The sequence below is a fragment of the Ascaphus truei genome, chromosome 1 (genome assembly GCF_040206685.1).
Source record: "Ascaphus truei isolate aAscTru1 chromosome 1, aAscTru1.hap1, whole genome shotgun sequence".
In the NCBI taxonomy this organism is placed as follows: domain Eukaryota; kingdom Metazoa; phylum Chordata; class Amphibia; order Anura; family Ascaphidae; genus Ascaphus; species Ascaphus truei.
In genome coordinates this window covers 379,172,442-379,198,742 of record NC_134483.1, presented here as the reverse complement: position 1 = coordinate 379,198,742, position 26,301 = coordinate 379,172,442, and positions in this window count along the sequence as shown.

Here is a 26,301-nt window from a genome sequence, read left to right as displayed (position 1 = left end):
TTTATTCCATGGTAGACATCATGGCATGGGATATATTAAAAATCTCGAACGCGTTTCGGGCCGTCGCCCTTTGTCAACGAGAAAATGTTGACAATATTCTAAAATTAGACAACGATGACCAATAGAACAATAATATATAAAATACAGATAAAAATACAAATAAAAACTGGATGAGAAAGCAGCGTAAAAAATGAGAGCATGGAAGACAGATCTTAAACTACAATGCTCGTGTCAATGCATTCGTTGAGTCTGAGTGGAGCCAACGTGCCTAAGCAGTAGATCCAGTAGGACTCGCGGATGCACAGTGTTTTGAACCTGTCGCCACCCAGTTTAGAACAGGGGACAGATTCAATGCCTGTAATCTTAAGACTGGAGGGGTCCCTAGAGTGTACTGTAGAGCAGTGTCGAGGGACACTATGTGTGAGGACCCCCTTAGTGATGGCCCGTCGATGTTCTAAAATCTAGTACATAGAGAACGTTTAGTACGTCCTATGTACTGAATCTTACAGGCACAGGACAGAGCATATACCACATGTGAGGTAAGACAGTCAATCCTGCTCTTGATAGGATGTATAGATCCATTTGAAACGGGAGCAATGGAATTACCAGCGGTAAGATACTTTCACGTAATGCATCTAGACCTGCCACATTTAAAATTACCAGAGAGGGGCAGGTCAGAGTCAGTAACGGAGAGGATCTCTCTCATATGACCGGGAGCTAGTTGGTTCTTCACATTGAAAACTTTGCGAAAAACCACAGGTGCCCTAGGTGTAAGATGTTTGCTCAAATGGGGATCACACAACAATACTTTCCAATGACAGTTAAGAATTTCAGTGATTTTGTTGGAATAACCACTGTATTTAGTGATGAATTTAACTACATTCTTAATAGTTGGATTATTATCCCTTATAATGGATTATTATCCTGTTATCCCTTAACACCTTGTTCGGACCATTTCCTCTGGATTTACTCAACAACTTAGTTCTATTCATGGCTCTGACTTTTTTATATGATTCTTGGACTTTGTCACAGTCATAACCTTTCTTGACAGGGAGAATTAGCCAATGAAATTGCAGGCTCACTATGATTGGCTCATAGTGTATGACGCGCAACAAGCAGCAGCGCAAAATCATTATTTTTCCAAACCTCCCCGCTGTCGGCCCGCTTCACTCTTCCTGCTGTGCGCGTGCGCGGTGCCATTATAGAAATGCTGACTAACGTCAGCCAACTAAAATTCCGTGCGTGCGCACGGCGTTGCACGCACCCGGCACTATAGAACGGGTCTTAGCCATACACAAATACTCTAACTGTAGAAGATTACGGGTGTGATTGGCGGCATTCACGGCAGCGTTCATGGAAGAATAACGAGTGAATGCCGAGTGGAAAACAGCAAAGTTCACGAAAACAGCTCCGTGAAATGTTCGGATAACAGCCACTGCATCTGTACATAACTATTAAGTGTAAAAATGTAGTCAAAAAAGAACACAGGATCTGTAAGATAGTATAACATTAGGGAATGATATCAGTCCCAGCAAAAAAATATTTATTGGAAAATACCACAATATTGATAATGATAGATCTGTGGGCTACAATCTATCGCCTGGAAAAATACAAGTGTATGATAATTTTTAAATAAAACACATACATTTCCCAAATGTAACAAACTCTACACTAAGTAACTTTTAATTGATTTATTCAAATACCCATAATAGTGAGTAATTGTGATGAGGAGTAATCAATTATTGTTAGAGGGTATAAAATAGGGACAGCTCTCAGCAGCTCAATATCTGCACCTCTGCCGAAGCTCAAGTGAAACGCGTAGATTTACACTGTGTAGCCTTCTTCAAATTTCCTTCACATATGGAGTTCCAACTCATGGCAGTTTGAGTACCATATTTTGGAAGAAAGAAAAACACCACATCATATGATTGTCAGTCCCTTCTCTACTATCAGTTCACTGCTTAAAAGATTTGCAGATCTTGTGAGTTCATTTAACGGAGTGGGACATTCCCTGTTTCCCTATTATATTACACAATGACCTGTTTTTTTGTCTTTTCTGTTTTTGCACTATAAGTTCTGATTTTTCTGGACTGTTTATTATACTCTCTGGGTGAGAGAGTGGACCTCAGCTGCAGGGGCAGATAAGAGTTATACCTTTACCCATTGTTTTATGCATCAGTGATTTGTTGCACAGTTTTAGATATTTTCCTTATATACAGTATACTGTTTGAAACACAGAATACTATTCATTTGCTCAGGCTGATCTCAGTTAATTAAACATTTTGATTAGGCCAATGTCCTTTAGGTGCCTTTTAATGATAGAAGGTTTCCCCCTGTTGTTTGCAAATAACTAAAATTATAGTATACATTTATTTTACTATGATGAATTGCCTTTGGAGCTTGGTCACCAAGTGCCTAATCATCTGGGCACATATGCTCACTAATGAACCTGAATGACAAACGTGCTGAAAATAAAATGCATGACTTTAAAAGCTCCATATCATTTAAAGTCTGATTAAAACGGATGTATCCACAGTAAAAAAAAAGAAAGAAACAAGACAGATGTTCTTTACTTTTGTTTGACTTTACCGAGCAAGTATTTTATTTACAATAATAAAACTTAAGGGCTATCAAAATTATATACAACCATCTGTTTCAAAAATTAGTATCATACAAGGGGATTACTTCATTGGCAAAATTCAACTACTTATGATCAAGAAATTTCCCTCCATTTTTAAATTTCAGACTCAATGGTGATTAGTGCTATAAAGTGTAGACTTACTTGAAATGTGTCATATCAGCAAAGCAAATGCTAAACAAGTTTCTAAATTAGCTGCCCTAAGGTTGTTCATCTTCTTCAATATTTAACAGGAAAGATCTATTTTAAGAGTAGTGTCCTAGGTTCTAACATGACCCTGTAGTTTATACAGAGATCATTAGTATACAGTAGGTGGACTTACTCCACACAGTAGCAATGAATATTTACTTGGGACCTAAGTGAAAGGTACATTACAATAAACACACCTTTGTTGATTTGGTTTGTAATGGTCTTATACTGCTGCGGCCAAGTTTATTCGAGCATTTGCCCGTTCTTGGCCGCAGCAGTAGCCTGGCGCGCGCCGGAGGGTGACGGGCGCGCGCCGAAGCAGCGGAAGAGCGCCCTCCGATCGGGGCGCTCTCCCTACCGCTGCCGGGTCCGCCGGGTCCCCCGGAACCCCCTGCCGCAGTCCCCCACATCGCGGGACACCAGGGCTCCCTCGGGGAGCCCTGGACGCGCGTGCAGGGGGCGCAGGCTCCCGAAGACGCGTGACCGCGCGTCGGTGACGCGTGGCACGCCGAGGGGCGGCCACTAGCAAGCCGGGAAATCTCCCGGCTTGCGGATCTGGCCGATGAGCAAAAAAGTGTGTCGGTAGTGTAAGCAGGTCCAATTCTTATCTTTCTATGTTTACATATGAATTTTAAAATGATTCTGATTGCCCAAAAGGGGTCTGGTGATTTGAATAACAAATCTGTCACATTACAAATATTTACTGCCTAGCCATGACACTATCATTGGTTCACTTTGGTTCTAGGTGTTCGTGCTCACTTCCTTGCTTTGAGTTGATTCTGGATTCTGTGCTACAAGTACATGATTTTTCAAACCTTTGCGATGATTTTGATTTTTGAACACGTAACACCTACTTCTTATTTTTTTTTAATAATATCTACCAATTCTAAGGTGTAAACTGTAAAGATCTGTCTAGTGTAGCAACACAGACATAGTTTAAAAAAAATGTAAGGCCATTAATAATTACTTATCTCTGACTTTATGAGAACACTGTAATAGTGGCCAGCTGGAGAATCAGTTCTACCCCAAGCAGCTATTAATTAAGAACCTTAATTGTTTTACTTAGTACGATAAATAAATGTCTTCATATATCTAAATGTGGAGATTGTATTTCACACAATTGTTAAAAAGCTAAAGGCCGGCAATATGTTAGTTACAATATGTTTCTGAGAGTTTGACATTATATTCCTAGTGAGTTGTTTGTTTATTTGTTCACTTCGTTATTTTAAGCTCCATTCGGTATTTTTGTTTTTCCTTGACATCATTGTGTATGTAAGAGCTATATACTATCCTCAGTAAAATTTGAAAAAGCACAATTACAAATATTTAATCAGGGAGTAATAAAAAAAAACAAAAGGAGATACCCTACAAAATATTTCCATTTTTGTTTCCTATGTTAATACTTTTATGACACTCTTAAGCTTACATAAGAAAACTTTAATGCAGTAGAGTATGTTATTATGCTTGTATTTTGTACACTATCATACATTTTAATGTTTGGGAATAATAAAATAACAGACAATACATTAGAATCATAAAAAAAATGTAATAAATGACTTTATAACTATAGTAAAAGTTGCATGAATACCGACATCTGTACCAGAGATGTTGCTAGAGCAGCATTTTAAGACCTAATGTCACTCGGTGGACTGATGATATTTTGTCTGTGTGAAATGGCAGCAGTTTTCAATGCCCAGATTTAAATTCAGATAAATAATTGAAAGTTCATTTAACCTTTCCAATAAAATCTTTCATAAGATATCAATAACAGATCAAAATATAATTTCTCATGGGGAGAAATTAATGACTTTGACAATATTTCATCAGCATTGGGAAAATATTATTTAAAGTAGGACACATTGTGCCTTTTACATGGCAAATAGCTGTGTTTTTATTTATATTTAATGTAGTTTGATCATGCTACTGTAGTTACTGTTTATTTATGGAAGGTTTAATGACAACATTTACTTACAGTTGGTACTATATGGGTGATATACCATTCTCTCTCCTATAAACTTTTATGCCTGGTGTATTTATTCCTGTATTTCAATCTATTAGACAGAAAGTCTGTAAAACATAGCAAATACTGTACATTATAGACTAAGGGGCCTATGCAGAGAGCAGCGAATTTTAAAATTGGCGAATTTATTAAAAAGTAGCTTTTTTGGAGAGTTTTAATCTCCATATGCAGAAAAGTGCGAATTCTGCTATGTTTAACATGGATGCGTGTGGCGAGTTTAAATTGGCGAGATGCGCGCTTCAGAAATGTGTTAAAACAAATTCGCGGCTTTTTTTTTCCCTTTGCAATGGCCGCGAGCGGCAGTTTTTTCTGGCGAGTTAAAACTGAGACAATCGCGCCATTTTATTGGCGCGAACAGCCGCTAGATGCCGTTCGCGCCTCTCTGCATACGGATATTTTTAAAACTGGCGAGATTGAGGTTCTCGCCAGCCGCGAGGCGAGTTTTATAACTAGAAAAGAAAAATTGGCGCGTTTTTCGGAACTCGCCATTTTCTGCTGCTTTCTGCGCGATTTTCTCCAAAAAATGGCGAATTTCGAAATAGCGCTGCTCTCTGCATAGGCCCCTAAAGCTCTAAAGTTCCGGGCATTATTGAAATCCCTGCTCTCTGAATGGTTAAAATTCCAGGCATTATTCATTCAGTAATGCCTGGAATTTTTGGCAACTTGCCAACTCACCTTTCAGAGATGCAGGGAGGCGCGCTGCAAATTTTAATTTAAAAACGACCAAATTTAAAACTGCTAACAGTAAATACATCTCCTGTCCAAGCTCCGGCAGCACCTCCGCTCCTCTCCCCTCACACAGCATGGCAGCATATGTAGGCTCTCTCGCTCACACATATGCTACTGCTGGCTGGTCCCAACTAGTAACTTTGTTACTTGCGACAAAGTAATGTTTCTTCCACAATTTGTATAGCTTCTGCTAAGGTAATTTTTATTTGGCTCTTATTTAGTTTGTAGCTAAAATCACTGTCCCCCCCATGTCACTTCTCCATCTCCCCTTCACCCACCTCAGGGCTCTGTCCTGGGACCTCTTCTCTTTTCTCTGTACACACTCCCTCTAGGTGACCTAATCACATCTTTTGTGTTTAAATATCACCTCTATGCTGACGACACACAAATTTACCTTTCAACCCCTAACCTTACACCTGCTATACAGACCAAAGTTTCTGAATGCCTCTCTGGAATATCATCCTGGATGGCCATCCGCCGACTGAAACTTAACATGGCAAAAACAGAGCTCCTTATACTTCCTCCCAAAACTAGCCCTACTACCTCCTTCCACATTGCTATTGGAAATATGATCATTCACCCAGTAGCCCACGCACGCTGCCTAGGGGTTACACTTGATTCCTCTCTCTCATTCTCCTCTCATATTCAAAACGTTTCTAAAACTTGTCGCTTTTTCCTCCACAATATCACAAAGATACGCCCTTTCCTCTGTTACTCAACTGCTAAAACTCTGACTCAGGCCCTCATTCTCTCACGTCTCGATTACTGTAACCTCCTGCTGTCCGGCCTTCCTACCTCTCACCTGTCTCCCCTACAATCTATCCTAAACGCTGCTGCCAGAATCACTCTACTCTTTCCTAAATCTGTCTCCGCATCTCCCCTCCTGAAATCCCTCTCCTGGCTTCCGATTAAATCACGTATCTCACACTCAATTCTCCTGCTCACTTTTAAAGCTTTACATTCTTCTGCCCCTCCTTACATCTCAGCCCTAATTTCTCGCTATGCACCATCCCGACTCTTGCGTTCTTCTCAAGGATGTCTTCTTTCTGCCCCCTTTGTATCTAAAGCTCTCTCCCGCCTTAAACCTTTCTCACTTTCTGCCCCACACCTCTGGAATGCCCTTCCCCTCAATACCCGACTAGCCCCCTCGCTATCCACCTTTAAGACTCACCTGAAGACACATCTACTTAAAGAAGCATATGAGTAGCACTGGATAATCATGGACACATGACACATAAAGCTTGGCCCCTGCAGACGCACTTACTAGTATTCCCTCCTACTGTCTCTGTACGTTCTCCCTACCTACCAATTAGATTGTAAGCTCCTTGGAGCAGGGACTCTTTCCTTAATGTTACTTTTACAGTATGTCTGAAGCACTTATTCCCATGATCTGTTATTTATATTATTTGTTATTTATATGATATTTATTACTACTGTGAAGCGCTATGTACATTTATGGCGCTATATAAATAAAGACATATAATACAATACCTCTCCCCATTCACACAGGCTAAACGCTACAGCTATCAAGAGAGAATGCTTCTGAAGAGCAATGAATGCACTACTCTGGGCGTATAAAGATAAGATAAACCTAAATTCCTAATTCATTTAAATTGGGGTTATGGAGTACAGTATACTAGCTTAACCCATGTTTTGAAAATGGTACTGATCTGATGACAGGAGCCCAAAAGAAAAAGAGCTAGAACATCAAAAAGAAGGAAGTACAAAATTGCCTTTTGGCAATTGTGAATTGAAGAACCTGAAATGTGAAGTTTAAAGCTGAGGAGAAAGATAACTGACCACAATACATTACTTTCCTGTGGTTTATTTATTTATTTGTGGTCTTCTGGCTGCAAAACCATGGTGATATTAGAGCAAACAACACGACCATACTTATTAAATAAAAGAAATTCTATTGAAAGTAATCAGAGATTTTCCTTTACGAAATTTGGTGCAATTATTTTGTCATGCGTTTTGCAGTTGGGAGATTAACATAAATAATCCAGATAGAGAAAATGTACCAAGTGACTTTAAAATTCTGATAAAATTTGCATGAACACATGAAATCTATATCACTGATGTTGACAGAGCAGCATTTGATATATCTAGTACTGTACTACAGTGTTGTGCAACCTTTTTCCTTGTGCACACCTGCCAGCTTTCCTCTGTGCCTCGCGCTCACCCTGCTGCTCTACCCCGGCATCAAATGACATGCAGGGTCATGTGACGTCACGTCGCCACGTTACCCTGCGGCGTCATTTGATGTTGGGTTACCAGGACGACGTGTTGCTGGAAGGGAAGGTAAGTGTATTATAGAGGCTTCGCGTAGTTCCCCAGCATTTACTTTAAATGCCTGGGGGGAGAGCGCAGGACCTCTATAACTGCCGCACACCCCTCCCAGAAAATCTAGTGCCCAAAAGTTGATGCACCGCTGCGGTTCTAGATAACCCGTAATGAACTTTGATTATGAAGTTTAGGGATCCTGAAGGACATAACTTGTGGTAAACCGCTCACCAAATGTAAATTTGAAATGTAATGTTCAATCAAAGCACAGCCGGTGCAGGGGGATGGTAATGATACACAAACTAAGAGATCACAGGATCTCCCAAAGATCCCCATTTAGTTGCACTTCATGGCTGCTATAATGTATAGGGGTTAAATACTCCCTGACACAATGTCTGATTGGCTTATTTAAGGTACACAAAGTAACCGCTCCCAACACGGTAGGAGGACAGTTGCCACTAAAAGCCAATGATTGGACAAAATAATAAAGATTTATTTAAACATGAACCACGACTCATACTCTAATAATATTTAAAACTATTAAAAGGGGTGATATAGTCACACCAGGAGGGAACAGTGGGTAATCCCAAATCGAATAATAGGTTAGTCCCTTGCGGTAATTACTAGATTGTTCTGTTAGTGGGAGACCACTATAGCAGACCACTTGGGGATCTTTTTAGTTTATAGTATATTAGTTGTTATTTTATGCATTTCGTCATATTTTAGCATGTATTAAAATTGTATATTTCTGTGTTGTGTTTTAGTTTTGGTTGTGTGGGTATTTCCCATTGGCCTGCTATATTTTCATATCAGTGGTACTAGTTATTATACTAGTACTTTATGTATACTATATTACCATCTCTAATGAGTGCACCTTCTAGGGAATTTTAGTGACAATCTTTGGTCACGTATCTGTGCTGTTCCTATTTCTTCTCCTGCAGTTTTCGTTGTCACATTATAATTGAACGTCTGATGTAAATCTTTTTAAGTCTTTGCAACAGGAATTGTGCCTTACAGATTTCTTGTCGATAATAAATGTGCTAAATATAGCTGTAGCTATAATCATCTCATGTTCTCCTCTATAAGATTATACTTTGTGTATCCTTAAATGCAACTGCATCTCATTAAAAATCAAATTAACACATTTTTCTCAACTTCAAGATTTTCTCAATGTTTTCTCCCTTTCATCTTTTAATATCTTAATGCTATCCCCTTGATTTACTTTGCTCATCTCTTTCTTTATGAACAATTTTCCCTTTCTGCCTATTTTATCTTTAAACACTTTTTCAAGTCTGAAACCTTTTATAAGTCACTGGTTCTTATGGGAAGACCCTTTCAATAAAAATCCAAATATATTTAACACCTTCTTTGATCACCTTTGAATCAATTTTTTTAACGTTTTCAAAGACTCAGAACAGATATGGAGTGACCTCGCTCAACCTTAAGAAAATGCTGTATATAACGGTGTGTGCTACCTGGAAAGTTATCAGAAAAACCCGCCCAAAAAGTTCACATATGAAATCCCTTAATGGTGCACTACTACTGGAGTAAAGATAAGTTGTAGATAGATACAATTTCACATTTCATTTGGCATAGTTAAAATAAAAGCGGGAAACAAAACAAAAATATGTGTTCTAAAATACAGTGAGTTATAAAAGGTTGTGTACAACAAAAGAAAAAAATACCCAATGCTACATCCAATGTGACAAAATACATAGTTATGTTGCCGAGTCCCCCTACCCTACCTCTGGTGCGGAGGCGCTATTGCCATAAGCTCCGCACGATCGGGAGTGTGGGGGGGGCGGACATTTTGTAAGTCACACATACTGAGTCAGGTATTTCCTCGGTCTGCCCAGATCTTTTCTCCACGTCTCTCCGGTTCCACGCCACTGCACCTCCACCAGCTCTCCTGGGTCGTCCCCCATCTACTGTAGCACACAGCCGCCTTCATTTTCAGCCACTCACCGCGTTCCACAATGCCTCCCGCTACAATGGCAACACCTCCGTCACGTCTCCTGGGTCATCCTCCGATCGATGTGCACAAGCAGGTGCGTAGAGGCTCCATGTGTACAGTATCTCTCCCAAGAATCATAACAGGACTTTCCACTCCGCCCAATCAAGTGCCTCAGTGGATATGCAAAGGGTAGCTCAAATTTTGGAGGAAGTAATGAGCACACAACAGTTAATCTAAAAAAAAATCTGTATTACTGCATATGGACATACAGATGAAGAGATATAGATAGTGGGTGACTCTCTATCAACCCAACGCATTTCGTCTAATTAAAGACTTCATCAGGGTATATATATGTAGCCTGTTTCCACCCTCTCTGGAAACATGTTGCTGTTACTACTGATATATTTGTGCATGCATACCTGTGAGGGTCCAGGAGAGCTGAGAGTTCATGATGGGGTGGGGACCCACACAGGCTTACGGTGATCCTTATGTTCTTTCCATGGTCATACAGCCCCTCCAGATTTGGCAGGCTACAGCAAGGCTGCAGGCAGTCCCTACCATGATCTTTCTCTCCAATACCTCTGGCTAATAGACCGCAACTCAGTCAGGGGTATATAAATGAGGTCTTTATTTGTAGCAACCACTGCAGATGGTAAACAGTTTTGCATATAGTAAAGTAAGGGTCTCATATCCCTTGATGGGGCTGGCCAGCAGTTAATGGTTGAGGCGTTGTGCCATGCACAGATCTGTCTCTCCCAGCCCCAGGAGGGGTGGAGGAGGACACACCTCCTCTCCCTAGGAGGGATGAGGGGAACTCACATCCCTCTCCCTAGGAGGGATGGAGGAGAACTGACTCCTATAATTTGGAACATCCTCCCTAATGGAAAATGGGAGGGCACAGGGTCTGCACTAGGATTGGCAGCAACATAGACCCCATAACACCACCTCTCTTGCCACTCGAGTAAGGTGCGTGTGGAGGTGGGGGGGTAAACCCACAGGATAGCATCTGTAACTAATGGGACTTATGTGACAGGAGGGCAGAAAGATAGCTGGACCAGTCATGCCTATACTCTCCCCCTAGGGGAAATATCTCGTCCTCACTGGAATCAAATTTGGGCACCATCCAGTAACCTAAAGCCTTCAAAACATAACAGGTTAGTTCAGTTGAATAACATAACCATTACATAGTTATACAGACCATTTCCCACGTCACCACTGAGTTACAGTGATGAAAATTAATAAACTATTCTTCCAATGGGAAGAAATAGGGAACCCTCACTTATAGTGTTAAGGATCAGGCTTTTTGACCACCCTCCCATCGAACAACTTGGTCCAGATATAATACACCTTAGGAGGACAAGGGCACTGTCTAACCTCTGCTCTGTCTTTGAAAATACAGATGCTCACGAGCCATTCCTCCATTACAGATCAAATCCTGTCATCCTTAATAAATCTGCCCACACTCGTTTTGGTCTGAAGATTCTCTATGACTGCTAACCTCAACCACTCATGACGGTGTTGATCTATCTTGTCCATAATGGGTTCAGGTACATACGGAAAGGTGTAACCGTGAGATTGGCGGTACCTATGGAAAATAGCTCGTCAGCTCTACTTAACCTTTGAATTTTATGGTCATGTCCTTGACCAGGCAATACCCAGAACTGAGGTTCACTGAGCTCAAACGCCTGGTAGAATATGGATGGGCCCTTGGGGATTCTAACTCCTAAATGTATCTTACCCATTCTCTTGTGAAGGGCTTCTGCTATTTCTTCCTGTGACAGTTGACCTTCCTCCCACCAGTGATCCAGAATAGAACCATTTACCAGTAGCAGTCTCTTCTATTTAGACTAGGGGCATAACCCTTAAACATTGGGTTCCATAAATTAAGGGGTTCCCTGGACTTATGTGGACTACTGGACCTTTTGTCCATTGGGAGGACACACCAGAAGTTGCAGATCTCTGGGACAGGGATGAGTCCCAAATGACTTATACGAGCTGGGATACCTATTCACAGGAATGCAGCTAGAATAAGGTATGTCACCCTCAGAATCAGATGACCACCCATCCTTCCAATAAAAATCCCAGTCCCTCAAGTCCGTAGACATACCGGAGACAATTTATCGCAAGGAAACTTGGTAAGCACAAAAGTAGCAGCATCAGGGGCAGAGAGACTGGGGTTAGGAGCCAGGGGTATGGGTCTAGGAAAATCCCACCTGTATCAAACAGGATTGGCCTTCCCCTAACTCCCAGTGGATGGTGTTGGGCAGGTGCAGGGGCTGGTGACAGAACTGGTGACAGGCAGGGACAACTGGGGCCAGTGAGTTGGCTCTAGTAGGGTCCATGACCAGTCCAGTGGAACTAAATTTAAGTTGGCCATGACCTCTAGGGGATGGTACAGGAAACTTGTGAAAAGATCCACGATGTTTCTTTCGGACCTCCGGAAGCACCACGGCCTTCAAGACTTACGTCATTCTCTCTTGACTCAGCCACTGGACACAGGTAGGTGACACTTTTCTCTCTGCAGTCTTCTCTTGACCGGCTTCTCCGTCGGAAGAAGATGATGGCAAGGACACATCATCCGGACGCGATGTCGGGGTGTCCGGCACCCCCCTGGCAGTAATCATCATGAAGCAGGCCTGCACCACCAGCAATCATCTCACCCAACACCCGAGCTGACATTGGTTCCAGTCCTGAAACCCTTGGCATCGGTACCGCTGGGGTCATCTTGGCTACTGGAACGTTAGGGCTTTGTTGAGCCGGTACTTGAATACACGGACCCATAGGTGGCCCAGCAAGGTAAACATTGCTGCAGGCCACTTCCCAGGACAGTAGGGCCTGATCGGAGGCCATCAGGAGTAGGGACATAGTGTGGAACGCAGGGGGCGCACCAGATGGTGTGGAGGCCCGATGGTTCGGTTGAGTTACCGCACTGTCATACTGACATCTCCCCCAGGTAGTCTGCAGTGAGGGCACACGCATCTGAGGAATTGTTGCCCATAAACATTAGCTACCATGAAGCCTCCAGGCATAGAATAGCTTGTGAGATCCAACTCTGACATGATCTTTTGCTCAGATTAGATGAGGTAGGTAAGGCAGAAATGTAGAGGATTAGCAGTAGCTTTTCCCTCTTCCACTGCTCCGCAGAACTGAAGCTCAACAGGGTGTGACAAGCTCCTTCCATGGTTGAAACAAAGTTCTGTATTGGTACAAGGTGTTTGCTCCTCACCTAGGTGAAACACAAAGTAGGGGTTGGACGGACCAAGCAGTGACCAGGCTCCGGCTGAGCCAGTCACGATGAGAGGTGTGGCTACATTTTACCACCGAAAGGGTTGCAACTTTTTCAGAACTTTGCAAAAAGGGTTATTTGCTTCTTTTGCAACCCACCCGGTCCCGCGATTTCGGCCGGGTGAAAAGAAGCAGAGTCCTCCAGCGCGTAGACTTCAAGTATTCTTCTCCTCAATATGTGTAGAGGTGAGATATAGAGAAAACACAGAACACAGACACAGGTATAATACACGTTGATATTATAGAAAATCAGAATAACCTTAGAGTTATAGAGCTTGACACTTGCCTGTGTCTTCCTATCATCAGATGCACTTCTCCATATTCTATTCAGCAGTGGCTTAGAGGAGAAAAGAAAAACAGGATGGCATAACAACGTTTTATTAAATGAACATACACAGTTAAAATCCTACTCACAAGTAGCCATGTGTGTATACTTTATGAGTAAGCTTCCAGCGTATCTCCTCAGGTACAGTCTCTCCACATTATACCCAGTCCTGGGATTGCCCACATGGATGCCTTCTCCACTTCCAATTGCCGGTTCCCTGCATGCAGAGGTTCCTCAATGCTTGCGCATAGCCTTGGTTCACCTAACTAGCTCCGTCCCTCACTTGGGACTCGGCCTGCGCATGCGTTGCCGGTTCTCGTGCTGAGTCCTGTTCCTTCCAAGTACGTGGCTTATGTAGCCCTGTGTAATTTTGGGGTTACATGTCTTTCTCCTCCTGTGCTATAATCCCTGTTAAAGGGAAGGTTGCCAGGAGTAATCATGGGGTTTGCTTCATATGCTGTGTATTATTTAGTGAACGAAGTGACATCAGGCTCTGTGTCCACTAACAGTGACACAGGGGTGGTGCCTATTGAAGCTATATAATATGCAGCACTTCCTCAATTTAGTGTGTGTGCCTCACCATCTGAGTGAGGTGAATCTATCCAGCAACCTGTCAGGGCTCTGGCAGTGTTTGTGGCCCTCCCTTTAGGGAGTGGTGTGGAAGACTATACCCCTTACTTCATTAGGGAGTAAGGGAAGAGCTAGACCTGCTTTCAGTACCCTTGACTGGGAGTGTACGGTCAGGGACTTCCTTTTGGTTGGCAACCTGAGAATGAGTGGCTAGACGACCAGCCACTATGATGGGCGGCTGTCCATGTCTGCTTTTAATAAAGGATGCCAAAGAGAAAGAACGCTTCTGTCCTGATTGTGGGGTCAGTTGGGAATAAGGTGCACATAGAGGTTCTCTTTCAGAGACACCTCCCTACTACGCTGGGGGTCTGGAAGAGATGGAGGCGCTGTACCATGAGTGAGTATAACTCAGAAATACCTCATAAGCTAGTCCTGATGCCATTCCCCATAATACCATCAAGCGGGAGACTCAGGAGTCCTGTAAGCCAGCAGGTGCACCACACTATAACCATGTGTAACCAGAGTAGTATTTCCCTAGGGGGCCCTATCTACGATTGGGGGGGGGGGAAACCCGTTACACTTACAACGTCCAAAATCCACCAGAATAACTCTAAGATTATTGTGATTTTCTATAATATCAACGTGTATTATACCTGTGTCTGTGTTCTCTGTTTTCTTTATATCTCACCTCTACACATATTGAGGAGAAGAATACTTGAAGTCTACATGCTGGAGGACTCTGCTTCTTTTCTACTGTCTATTTTGGGAGGAAATTGAATAGACTCCATTGGACTCTAGCTGCGGGACAATAAGTATACCAGTCTAATTTTGTCTGTCTATGGTTTGGCACCGCTCGATGTACAGCTATAAGTATAGAGTGTATATTTCTATCTCACAGTACTTGCCGGGTACTCGATTTTGAGTGCACAGCAACAGAACTACTTTAGAATAAAATTACACAGGATACCCGGTGACGTGTCAGGGGCCCGTTTCTTTTACTCTTTTTGGACCTGTAGAAAAGTCCAGAGCCTTTAAGGTGCACAAGGTCTCTCACAGTACATTGTAAGGGGCCCGTCCCTTGTAGAACAGAGAAGGTGTCACGATCCCCGGATAATTTTCCCACAGGGTGCACCCCCAATAGCACAGTTCATCGTGCGTTGGTACCCAAGTGTCCTCACGGTACACTGTAAGGGCCTTAGCCCATGTTCAAAGTAGAATGACGGGTAACATCCGCTCCCCAGTACTATACCCTTGGGGTGCACCACAACTTGCACTGTACGACGTGCACAGGTACCCAGGGGTCCTCATGGTATGTGGTAAGTGTTGTCCTGTACCTGTCTTGGATACTTGATGAAGGGTAACACGCTCCCCGGTACCATACCCTCAGGTGCACCCAAACTCGGCATGTCCTTGGTAAGGGTCTAGGCAGCCCCCTCCCTGGTGTCACCTTAATGCAGAATGGGTGCTCGAGGTCCCTGGGGTACATCAGGAGTCCGACCCCTGTCTCTTTAAATGCTGCAAAGTCTCTCTTGAAGTCTGTCCTGATCTCAGCAGCACCTCCAATTGTAGCCCTGTCCCCCCCCCCTCTCTGGAAATATGTTACTCCTGCTACTGATGTCTTGGTGCGTGCATATTTGTGAGGGTCCAGGAGAGCTGAGAGTCTGCGATAGGGTGGTGACCAGGACAGACTTACGGTGATCCTTATGTTCTTTCCATGGAGAAACAGCACCTCCAGACACGGCAGGCTACAGCAAGGCTTCAGACAGTCCCTACCATGACAGTTCTTTTTCTCCAATATCTCTGGCTAATAGACCACAACTCAGCCATTGGTATATAAATGAGGTCTTTATTTGTAGCAACCACTGCAGATGGTAAACAGCGTTGCATATAGTAGAGTTGGGGTCTCAGATCCCTGGATTGTGCTGGTCAGCAGTTAATGGTTGAGGCCTTGTGCATGCACAAATCTTGCACTCCCAGCCCCAGGAGGGTGGATGAGGACTTGACACATGCTCCTCTCCCTAGGAGGGATGGAGTGTAACTCATACCTCCTCTCTGTTGGAGGGATGGAGGGGAACTGACTCCTATAATTTGGAACATCCTCCCTAATGCAAAAGGGGAGGGCACAGGGTCTGCACCAGGATTGGCTGCAACACAGACCCCATGACACCACCGCTCTTGCCACTCAGGGAGGCTGTCACTGCCTGTAGCTACTGGGAATTACGTGACAGGAGGGGCAGAAAGATAGCTGGACCAGAAAAAACACACACACACCTCAGGGAAATATAACAGCAATTAATGAACATCCTTTATTAGCACTGAGTTAACAAACCTTTGTGGATCTGGGCCTAGCGAGGCTAGAAAATTTGTCCAGAGTCATGTCACAAATTCTCTTAATTATTTGATTCATATTAGTACAGTAAGTCAAGCTAATGAAACATAGATTATACAGTGGTTGTAAAAAATTGTGAGATTAAAATTTTACAGTATTTATTGGCACCCTAAATATGTTTATAAAGAATCATTGTCCTTGGATATAGAAGATGTGCTGACCTCTACAACACTTTATTAGACTATGAAATGCAGTGTATAATTTAGCTAGTTTATATCCATTCACAAATATTAGCAATGCCAATTTCAGCACAGGTACAAACACATATTTAGTGAGTTGTCATAGGAAGCCTTCTTTTTAATAGACTGTTTTGATTTTATTCCATCTCCTTTTTTTGTGATAATTGCCTTAACTTTACAAAATAATTGCATCATGTTCAAAGTATGATAATGTAAATTAAATTGCTACATACATTCTGCTTATATTTTCACTCATTTCCATCGTCTTTTCTAAATAATGTTTCACTTTTGTAAAGAGCTAAAGCAATTTAAAGCAATTAGCAACAAGAAAAATAAATAATAAAAAAAACAGTGATCAAGAAAGCTATCTAAAATAACATGGTGTAAATAAGCAATAGCTTTAGTGTCACTTTGCCTATAGCTATTACAGTTAGAATTTACTGTTGCTGTTATTTTAATGCTAATGTTCAAAACTTTAAATTTATTCTGCGTCTAATGGTTTTGAGAAAATGAACATTAAGAAATAATGCACGTATTATTTTTCTACAAGTTCCGAAACATAATACAAAAAGCTTTACTTTTCAAATAACTAATCACCATTTGTTATAATGCAGTAAGACACGTTGCCACAAAAAAGGAATAGTCTTAAAATGTAAAACTAGGCTTCATATCAAACTTGGATAAGCAGTTTGTGAAAGCCAATGTATCAATGTTTCATAGATATCCCCTTGCAATAACCACATCTGTGACCACTAATATTAAAGTGGCACAATTATGTGAATATGTCTGAAGCAGGAATAGAAAGAAGCCATTACGCTTAACTTTTTCATTGAATTATTGTCCATTTTACTTTGCACATATTTTTGGAAGTTCTAGAAAATCAAGTTCCTCTTTTTGTTTCTGATAAATATTTTTTTCCTTCTTTTTTTGCAATTGACTAGGATAGTTTTTTTCACTACCAAAAGACATTTTTTCTTCAGTCTTCAATTGTGAGGTACAGAAAAAAGCAGAATGGCGGAGGTAAATAAAAACAACATAAACAAAGTAACATTGACAGCTAAACAGTACAGATGGTTATGTACAGAGTTCTAATCAAGTGTGTTAAGATTTGTATCATATTACAAAGTTTGTCAGTATTGCAGAGAATTGTGCATGGGACCAAGGGAAGTCAGACTTTTTTAAATGAGTGAATAAGAAGATTAAACAATTTACAATGTCAAGTAAAAGAAAAACATGATCCCCTGACGAAACTATGTAGGGCTATTTATGGCAAAAAGGAAACAAAAAGTGCACTAAGTTGCAATGCCAGTGTATGGTATTGGTATGAAGCCCCTTCAAATGAGGTGGAGGGTAAGTGATGCGATCAGTAGAGTGATTAACCTTAAGTTGCTAGGAGCAGTGAATATACCACAGGTGCATGTGGTATATCCCTCATAGTAGTAAACACTAGATCAACAACAGGTTGCACAGATGATTAATAATAACAACTGTTAGATAGATATAGTTAAAAGGCAACGATTGACTTCAAAATTCAACAAGTCAATTAAGTAGCACCTTGCCAAAAGTCTGAGTCAATATGAAGCGATGGCAATTGTCAAAACCAAAAAAGTCCATAAGGTTGTAAATTGCTGCCCCTGTGAAGGTTAACCAGTCCTCTGCAGAGAACCTCAAACGTAAAAGAAAAAGAAAGGAGAACACAACATTTATAGCATAGAAAGAAAAGCAACAGTAGTACTGTATGTTACTACTGTTGCTTTTCTTTCTATACTATAAGGTTGGGATACACAGATGTATCAAATCAGTGTTGCAGTTAATAAATAATGAAACAGGATAATTGCCTGTGATAGCTGCTCCTGGGACCACATAAAGAAGCCTCTTCACTGTGTCCTGGCCATCCTTGATGCTGTCTGAGACAGCTGTGGGAGGGATAGCCGATGTTGTCACTGTGTTGAGACCCGCGTCGGAGCGCTGGCCCTCTGGGTGGTAGCCTTCGGGGGTTCCTTCTCCTGGAAGGGCTGGCGGTGGCTGGTATTTCCCTCTGCGTCTTGCGCTCCCGGAAATGATGCCAGGCGATGTTGGTTCAGCCGTGACAGCTTCCTGTTCTCAGTAAACGGAAACTCCAAGGTCTGCAGCAGCTGGTCTCTGTTTGCTGACAGAGCTCCGTGTGCTAACGGGAGATATTTTAGCAGTGTCGGAGTATACAGCCTGGGCAGCGGATACTGGCTTCTGCTGGCTGAACACTTCCAACCCTGTAGCATAGTGCATTTCACAATTGTGTGGTTTTGTCAGGGATATTCCCAGCTAAGCCTGCAGCCCCAATTTGTACACTAGGAAATGAGTGCTAAGGATTCTGATTGGTGCAATGGATTTGGCAAAGGTGTAATTAATTGAATTTAATGAAGGCACTTTCCCAGCATGCATACATTCCTTGGGGACAGTCTCAGCCAGGGACAATAGTGAAGATATAATTCAAGATTTAATATATAATTAACTAAATACTTGCGTTCAAGTGGATCAATACTACATATTAATAAAACATTTAAAAAAAGAATCCTCTCTCTTTATTATTCATAGGATCGACATCAGGATCATTTATACCTGCTGCTCTTCCACATGATCTATTTGTCAAATCCTCACAGAGACTATATATAGAACTGTTTCTTTCATTGCGCCTGATGTATATTTAACTACATATACACACACACACACACACACACACACACACACACACACACACACACACACACACACACACACACACACACACACACACACACACACACACACACACACACACACAAAAGACAGGGGTGCCCAATGCTATATATATATGTAAGCATTAAAACAGATAATGAAAAGACAGTCCAAAGCACTTGCCAATACTGAATCTGTTAACACATCAGTGGCTGATTAAGGGATACAGAATAAAACTTAAACATAGGTTGACACTTAGAGACTATGGTTTTAAGCTATATCTCTCCAAATTCTAAACAGAAATTTTTCATCATAAATACACATATTATTAACCATTTAAAACAAATGAATTTTAAAAACATGATAAGCTTAAAAATGCAAAGCAAATTAAACATTTACATTTAATAAACATTAAAAAACATAGTAAAATTGAAGATTAAAAATGATTACAAATAAATGTTAAAAAAAACGAATTATTTAGGCCTCTCCAAAGCACACAACAAACTAATTGCTCATTTTGCAATTGCAACGCGGTGCGAGATCACAGCATTATGGAAACGATCTGATACTCCAACCATCCCAAAGATTCGGAATCGCATGTGTTTTATTTGCCAGATGGAAAAGTTAACAAGTTTAGTTAATGACACTGGCAACAATTTCCTAAAAGTTTGGATGCCCTCAATCTGGCTATGATAGCTGTAGGTGCGTTCTCCTTAGGAAGTGCTTGCAGGCCTCATTCTATATAATTGGAGTCCAATATATCAGCGTTTCTATATTAGCATTTAGAGATGAGATTAAGCCTGTGTGAGTTTGGATCGGTTCTAGACCTCGAGGTGCACCCACTATCATATCACCTCTCCTACCCCTCCCCCAAGCTACCCTTCCCCCTTCATCCCACCCCTTTTTTTTTGTGTGTGTGTGTCTCGTTTTCCCTTTTAAGTTGGATTACATATGTTTGTTCTGCCAATTCAGGATCGTCGGCCTAGACATTGTGGCACACCTCGATTCACCCGGTGGGCTAGATCCTGAAGTACTGTGGCATTCCCTTACTATTATCTCACTTGTTAACGTACTGTTTATATTTAAGACAAAATGTACCCTACAATGTATTTTATGCTGTTATGAATCAATAAAAATTTAAGTTACAAAAAAAAAAATATATATTTTTTAAAAATAATAAACATGCCTATATAGTTCAAACAAATTTATAATTATTAATAGTACAAACAGACTTTATAATTGTCCATTAGGACCGGGCCCTTGCCATGGCAACCAACCAGTGTAGTTGAGTTGAATTGTGATTATATATATATTTATATATAAAGCAGAAAATAGCCATGTTTGTCCAGTTGCGATAGTGCAAACTACACATATCTTTATACAAGAAACCAACAGACAGATGCAGTTACCTCCACAACTCCAGCTTCCATCCCACTCATACCAAACAAGGTATCATATACAGCCAGGCTATAAGATACCACGACCGCATACTGTATGCTCTGACACTGAAGACAGAAATAGGCATCTCACAACCCCTGACTGAATCGTTCAGACAGAAGGGATACAAACCAAAAACCATTGCCAAAACTATTACTGTACATCTGCACTAAAAGCCCCATGAGAACACCTGCTACAATACAGACAGAAACAACCCACCACACGCATACAACTAGTGGCCACATACAACCCTACCCTAGAGGGTATACGAAAAATAATCAAAGATTTGCAACCCATGCTGGCAGAGGATGCGACATAAAAAGAAATCTTTCCCAAACCTCCCATTCTTGCATTCTGGCAACCACCAAACCTCAAACAGAAATTAGTCAGCAGAAAACTTCACAATGAACTTAAAGACACTGATAATGGCACAAAACCGTGCAACAACAAACGCTGCAAACTGTGCAAACATATATGCCAAGATCCCACAGCCAGTCCCAACCATGGAACACTCAATGTTAAAGGATCATACAGCTGCACATCCAGGAATATAGTGTATATGATTCAGTGCAACAAATGTGACCAAGGTTGCTACATCGGGGAAACCAGCCCAAAACTACAAGGCAGAATGAATATGCACAGACACTCCATACTCCATCACGAAGAAGGAAGATACTGCTCACCTGTGGGACATCATTTCTCAAAGCCAGATCATTCCATAAATGATTTAAAAATCAAAATCCTCAATGGATTGTTTAAAAGCACCCAAGAACGGAAAACATTTGAACTCAGAATGATAAGACTCTTTGACACCAAAACCAAAGTACTTAATGCGGACATGGGTTTTCTCACACCCTATCAAAATTGTTTGTAATTATCCTGCTTGCTTCTATTCTTATCCACACTTTCTCTCCCCCCCCCCCCCCAGCATCCCTCCCCCAGCATCCCTCCCCCTCCCCACCTTTCCTTGTCACCATTCCCTGGCTTCAAACACTTTTAACACCCTACCTTATCTACAGTACACATGTTTTTTTTCCCCTCTCTACACTGTTTAAGCCATAGATTCCTGTGTATATCAGTATTGCCTGACCTGAAGAAGAGAGGAGAACTCTCGAAAGCTTGTTCTATGACATAAATTGTTAGTCCAATAAAAAAGGTATCACCTAATACTGAAGAACTCATTTATTCTGCACTATATATATATATATATATATATATATATATATATATATATATATATATATATGTTTTATATATATATATATATATAAATATATATATATATATATATATATATATAAATATATATATATATATATATATATATATATATATATATATATATATGTTTACATGCTTCAGGTATATATATATATCCATACTATAACATAAATATATATTCCGACTATGGGCCTCATGCAGTAAAGTCCGATAGAAAAAATCGCCAGGGTTTTTAAATCGCCATTTTTGACAGCATTGCTATCACGGTATGCTGAAAGACCCGAATTCCAGTGATAGCAACATTTTTACAAATATCGATTATCCTGCGGCGTGATGATTGTCTCTTTGAGAACTAGGAAATGGTGTGGCGTATTCCCAAAAAAAATAATTAATTGGACGATAATCTCACGAGACAACCAATTTATCGAGTGGCCTATTTGAATACTCCATTTATTTTTATTCTTTATCTGTGTTGTTGGGAGTGAGAGACAGATAGAGCTAGGCGTATGAGGATTTGTGATTGCTACAGTTGGTGTGTATTTTGAAAGATTTGTCTTGTGTTGTTTTGTTTGCACATTTTTGTTCTTGTGAGTTTATCTGTTATTTGTGAATGTTAGAAGTATGACAGGAGACGTGGGAGTCAGAGGAGTGATGGTATTGTGACTGCTGGGGTGAGTGGTGTTGTTGTGAGTAGGGGTTGTGGGGTGACTGGTGGTGGTGGGGTGACTGGTTGTGGTGGGGTGACTGGTGGTGGTGTGTGTTAATGGCTATGGTGGGAGTCTCCTGCAGTTTTTTCCATTGGAAGAAGAGGAGTCCCGTCAGCAGCAGCTGAGCTCAGTGGTTTTAGCTGGGAGTTTAGCTGGGAAACACAGCCAGGATACCGGAAGTGACAGGCTGTGTATGCTATTACCACCTGCATTACATATATGCTAGCTCCTTACTATCACAGCACTTACTGCTACCTCAGCACTTACTATACACTTCATATTACAGTGCAAGATCAGACACATGATTATATGGCCTTAATACCATCTATACTCCACCCCCCCCCCGGCCAGGGGGTAGTATTATAATTCACACCTGCTAACTGTAGCCCTTATCTTTGAGGATCAAAAGCAACTTGATATTGCCACACAACTAGACCGACAATAGGGATCTATTTATAAGCAGTGACCCGCTAATACTGGCATTGTTCCAGCACCGTCTCACATAGAGTCGTTTTTTATTTAAAAGTGCATTAAAGGGAAAACTAAGGGCTTTATACTTTAGTACATAGGGTATAGGAAACTTGCTATACTTAAGACAGCAGTTCATGTGACTATAAAATCATTTGATTATTGTAGTCTTCAAATCTTTAAGCCTGCTACCCCTTATTGCTCTCCTCTTTTATCCAATTCGTTGTACCATTTATTTTAATATTTTTTTAAATAAAGATTAGTTTTAATATTTACATTTACAACCACTGATAATTGAGTGCTAATTAGAACAGAGTTCTTTACACATTCATATGATCATCGGACAGTTGCACACGTGACTCACATCGGTAGAGTTAGCTATTACAAATTTGACCATCTGATTTTGCAGTCACATATAGATGTAGTTACAGAGCTGTTAAATCCACAGCATTAAACACAAATATTCCATGTTATGATGCATGGCTTACTCAGTAGGTACCGTTTCAATGGGCTAAAATTCCATACAATTTTTAAAATCCAACATTACATTCATTATGTTTGTGATGTCAAAATTGAATGTGTTACTGACAATGAAATCAGCACACATTGTTACATCAAACTTTGTTAACGATATTTTAGATGTGACAAGCAATTAATGCTATCCTCATATTGTCCAAACAGATGTTCAATGTACTGGAAACATATCCGTATTTGAAGATTCACTGTGAATGTCTTTCACTACGGATGTTGAGAGTCCAGGATAAGCCATCACCAACCTGCTAGCGCACATCGTGATAGTGCCCTCCAAGAGCATTTGGCCTCAATCGAGCAATCTGAAATTTGATAATTGCTGTCACGATGTGCTCACCATAAACAAGGCGTGACCACGAGACCGAGGTGGGAAAGGATATAAACACCACCCGCAGCCGCGTGGGCGCGTCTGGAGTGTAGGTTGGCCAAGGTAGTCGGGTCTGGGTTGGAGAGGTACGGATAGTCAATATAATTGCCGGGGTCTGGGTTGGAGAGGTACAGATCGTTGCAGGTACTATTAGCCGGGGTCCAGTTTGGAGAGAGGAGAATAGTTGTTGAACGGATGCTGAGGTCAGATCAATTTAAGACTGGAAAGCAAGGAAGCAATGAACACAACGGAACATAGGATTATGCTCAGTCAATTTGCCAGTGAGGCAGTGGAGCATATGTAGGAGAGAGTAACCAAAGAGTAACCTGCAGGGTGGAGGTGCGTCAGCAGCGAGGACTGTGGTTGGTGGATCCGGAGCAGGAATCAGGTGGGATGAGGATTCCTGACAAGTTCTGAGGAGGCGGGACCAGTGTGTGCTGAATGCGCGCAGCGTGCACGCACTGCACACCCGGAAGTTGATGCGAGTACGCACGCCGGAAGAAGAGGCATTAAGTCTGGAGCAGGGTGTGAGTGCGAGCTGAACGCAGAGTCATCCCCGAAGGAGCGGCGTCCCCACCAGCAGCGGGAGCGGGGAAGATGGGAGCAGGGAGCGGAGATGAGTGGGGAGCAGGCCAAGGGCGGCGTGACTCCCCGATCCTTACAATACACCCCTTCAGGAGCGACCTCCGGGCATCTCCAGGCAGGCTTGAGAGGATATTTCTGACGAAAAGCCCGTACGAGTCTAGGAGCGTGCAGATAGTGGTGAGGAAACCAGGACCGTTCCTCCTGTCCAAAACCCTTCCAGTGGACCAGATATTGAATTGATCCTCTAAAGATCCTGGAATCCACAATGGACTGAATTTCGTATTCCTGTTAACCCTGTATAAGGAGGGGAGCTGGAGGCGAGGAAGAATCGGGAAAGCTAGAGCTCTGGAAAGCTGGTTTCAGTAGGGAGACATGAAAGAAGGGATCTTCATTGATGGAGGAAGACGTAGGCGATATGCCACCGGATTTACCGTTTCTATTATGGAGTAGGGTCCAGGGAACCTGGGTGCCAGTTTGAGCATGGGCACCTTGAGGCGTATGTTTTTAGATGATAACCACACCTTTTCTCCTGGACTAAATTCCTGGAGTTTCTGTCTAGCCGTTTCAGTCCTAAGATTCTCCTGGATCCCTTTCCATGAATCCTGTAGAAGATTAATTCTGTTATCCGCAGCTGGTACCTCAGAAGAAGATGTGGACGATGGAAGGTGGGATGGGTGGAATCCGTAGTTTATGAAAAAAGGCAACTCTTGGGTGGATTCACTGCGCAGACTATTGTGTGCGAATTTAGCCCAGGGAAGAAGGTCCATCCAGTTATCCTGGGTGTCTGAGATGAAACAACGCAGGTATTGTTCCAAGGACTGATTTGTTCTCTCTGTCTGACCATTGGTTTGGGGATGATACCCTGAAGAAAAGTGTAACGGGATGCCCATCCTTTGAGAAAAAAAATGCCTGATACTTGAAACAAATTGAGACCCCCGATTGGAGACGATGGTCTGTGGTACCCCATGCAGACGAAAAACCTCCTTGACAAAAATATCTGCTAACTTGGATGAGTTGAGAAGACCTTTCAATGGAATGAAGTGTGCTTGTTTGGAAAGCGAACAACGACAACAAAAATGGTGTACATCCCCTTGGAAATAGGAAGCTCTACTGGAAAATCCATAGACAAATGGTTCCAAGGACGATCTTGTATGGGGAGAGAATGTAAGAGTCTAGGTGGTTTGCACGGGGGAATCTTGTTTCGAGCACATGTTGAGCTGCATTGACAAATTATTTAATGTCCCTTTGAATGCCAGGCCACCAGATGGTTCATTCCACAAGATTGGTTGTTCTTCTAGATGTCCAGATGATTTGGAAAAATTACCCCATTCTAGAACTTTCCTCCGGTATTGTGGTGAGATGAAAAGGAGGCCCTCTGGGACTTCGAGATCCTCTGTGATACGAGATTGGTCTTGTAGAATGTCATTCAGTACATCAAACATGTTGGCGGGGAGAAAATGTACTTACGTGGAAGAATTGTCTCTTGATGACCCTCGGATTTATCGTCAACCATGAACTGTCGTGAAAGAGCCTCAGCTTTGACATTTTTGGAACCCGGTAAAAAGGAAATAATATAATTGAAGCTGGAAAAAAAGCGACCAGCGGGCTTGTGGAGCACTTTGGCGACATGCGCCTTCCAAGTAGAGAAGATTTTTGTGATCGGTTAAGATGGTGATAGGTTTCTCCGTACCTTCCAACAGATGTCCCCATTCATCGAGTGCAAGCTCTAT